At 22.2% G+C, this 3,148-nt stretch overlaps 1 protein-coding gene across 2 annotated transcripts in view; it reads left to right on the top strand.

Moving 5' to 3' along the window:
- Positions 1–3,148, top strand: part of LOC117172432 (protein sel-1 homolog 1) — a 47,587-nt gene that overhangs the window by 43,481 nt on the left and 958 nt on the right. The gene's annotated exons all lie outside the window — the stretch shown is intronic.

Below are 3,148 nucleotides of genomic sequence, written 5' to 3'. Positions count from 1 at the left end.
AAAAAAAAAAAAACACGAATTTTCTACAAATAACTTGAATTTAAAAAAAGTTTAACTTTTAAATAAATAATATCAATTTTCAAACAAAGAATTCAATTTTCATTTTTTAAAAATTAAAAAAAAAATGAAATAGTTAAATTTTCGGTTAAAAATGAAATTCTTAGTAAAAAAACGGATTTTCAGAAAAATAGTTGAATTTTGGGTGAAAAAATTCCTTTTCATCCCAATAAAATTAAAAAGAAATTAAATAGCTTATTTTTCAACCACAGAAATGAATGTTTAATGAAAATAATGAATTCTTATTAAAAAATTAATTTTCAACAAAAGAGTTTATTTTTTAACCAAATAAATTTTTTTCTTTAGTTTAAAATTCAACAATTTGGTTAAAAAGTAATGTATTTGATTGAAAATTTATATTTTTTAGTTAAAAAATTCATCTTTTTAAGAAAATTTTCATTTGAAAATTTATCTATTTCATTTTTGTCTGAAATTTTGTGCGTTTAAAGCAGAAAATTGGACTATTTGATGGAAAACTGAACTATTTTGCCGAGATTTCGTCGTTTTTCGGTTAAAAATTAATTTTTTAAGTTGAAAACTTACCTTATTCATTTTTGGTGAAAGTTAATCTTTTCTGGTTAAAAATTCATATATTCTGTTAAAAATTCGTTTTTTTTCTGGTATAAAGTTAACCTTTTGAATTGAAAATATATTCCTTTGGATGAAAATTAATTTTTTGGTTTTTCAAAATTTTATCTTTCTTAGTTAAAAATGTATTTATTTTGTTGAAAATTCATCCTTTTTTGAGGAAAAGTTATCCTTTTTAGTTATAAATTCTTGAATTTGGAAGAAAAGTTAACTATTTTGTTGAAAATTAATTTTTTATTTGAAACTTAACTTTTTTAACTGAAGATTAACAATTTTATTATAAAATTGATCTTTTTTATATAGAAAATTCAATTCTTTGGTGGAAAATTTAACCTTATTTGTTGGGATTTCATCTTCCACGGTTAAAAATTAATCTTCTTGATAAAAAAATCAACTATTTTGTAAAAATTTAACTATTTGGCGTATTGGAAAATGTATTTTCTTAATTTAAAATTCATTAAATTGGTTAAAAATATATGTGTTTAATTGTAAATTTGACTGTTTGGTTGGGAAATTTATATTTTTTAGTTGAAAGTTAATTTATTTGTGAAAATTAATTTTTCATAGTTGAAAATTAATTTTTTTATCTGAAAATAGATCTATTTCATTTTTATTTGAAAATTTAATGTTTAAACAATGAGAGTAAAAGTTAATTATTTTGTTGAATATTGGACTATTTGGTTAAAAAAATATTTTTTAGTAGAAAATTAATTTTTTAGTTCATCTTTTTTCGGTTAAAAATTAATTTATGTAGCTCAAAATTTACCTATTCAATTTTTGTTTAAAAATTGATCTTTGTGAGTATAATATTTAACTAATGGGTTGGAAAAGTTAACTATTTTCTTTGAAATTTTATATTTTCAGTTGAAAATTCATCTATTTGTGAAAATTAATTTTTTTACCTGAAGGTAATAAACTATTATATTTTAATTTTAAAATTGATCTTTTTTATAGAAATTTTGTTGTTGTTGATAATTTATCTGTTTTTTATAGAGTATTCAACTAGTTAGTGAAAAATTTAATTATTTGTTGAGAGTTCGTTTTATTGGGTTAAAAATTAATTTTTTGAACAAAAATTTACCTATTTAATTGTTGGGTTGAAAATTCATATATTTTGTTAAAAATTCATGTTTTTTGTAAGGCTGAAAATTTAGTTTTTAAACTAAAAATTTAACTTTTAAATTTTTGATTCAAAATGTATTTTTTTTTTAGTTTAAAACTCATTAAGTTGATTAAAAATTTATGTATTTAATTGAAAATTTGGTTAAAAAAATTATCTTTTGTAGTAAAAACTCAACTATTTGTGGGAAATTAGTTTTGTTTTAGTTGAAAATTGTTTTTTATAACCGAAAATTTATATAGGTATGCCATTTTTGTTTGAAAGTTTATCTTTTTGAGTATAAAATTTAACTACCAGGGAGAAAAGTGAACTGTTTTATTCAAAAATTGACTATTTGGCTGAAAATTTATATTTTTTAGTAGGTAAGTTAACTAGTTGTTAAAAAATATAATTATTTTGTTGAGAACTCGTCTTTTTTAGTTGAAAATTAATTTTTTTGTCTGAAAATTGATCTATTCCATTTTTGGTTCTAATTCAATTTTTTATATTAGAAAATGCAATCAATCTGTTAAAAAATCCTATTTCCTTATAGAAAATTAACCTTCTTAGTTAAAAATTAATCTTTTTGGATGAAAACTATTTTGTTGTTGTTAACATTTTATCTTTGTTAGTTAAAAATGCATTTATTTTGTTAGAAATTGAACTATTTGGAAGATAAGTTAACTATTTTATTAAAAATTAATTTTTTGCATTCAAGATTTAGCTGTTCCATTGTTATGTTTAAATATATCTTTTTTAGTAGAAAACTCTACTAGTTGGTGGAAAATGTAATTATTTTGTTGAGAACTCGTCTTTTTCGATTGAAAATTAATTTTTAGTTTTCGGTTGAAAATTAATCTTTTCTATTTGAAATTTCATGTTAAAAAATCGTATTTCCTGGTAGAAAATTAATCTTTTTAGTTGAAAATTTAACGGGATATGCGGTACTGGGAAGTCTTGTCATGGGATTATGTGAGCGATTATTATTATTATTATTATATGGGAGGGGAGAAGTATGGAGAGATGAAGTGGCGATGATGCGTGAGGCACAAGGAGGGAAAATGTAACTCTTTTTTTGAGAATTCGCCTTTTGCGGTTGAAATTTAATTTTTTTTAGCGTAAAATTAACCTCGTCCATTTTTGGTTGATAATTTATCTTTTCCAATTGAAAATTCACTTATTCGGTTGACAATGTCTTTTTTAGCTAAAAATGTAACTTTTCGATTATCGCTTTGGATAAACATTGATTTTTTGTTGTTTTTGGGAGTTGGAAGGTGTCGTTTTGGGAAATGCAGTGCCGGAAAGTTCGGTGCTGGGATGTGCGGTAATGGGAAGTGTGGTGTTGAGATTATGGTAGGAATTATTATATGGGAGAGGGGGGAGTATAGAGTGATGAAATGAGGT

Source organism: Belonocnema kinseyi, chromosome 5 (assembly GCF_010883055.1).
Source record: "Belonocnema kinseyi isolate 2016_QV_RU_SX_M_011 chromosome 5, B_treatae_v1, whole genome shotgun sequence".
Lineage (NCBI taxonomy): Eukaryota > Metazoa > Arthropoda > Insecta > Hymenoptera > Cynipidae > Belonocnema > Belonocnema kinseyi.
Note: the sequence above shows the minus strand (reverse complement) of the source record. Positions and strands in the feature narration are given on the sequence as shown.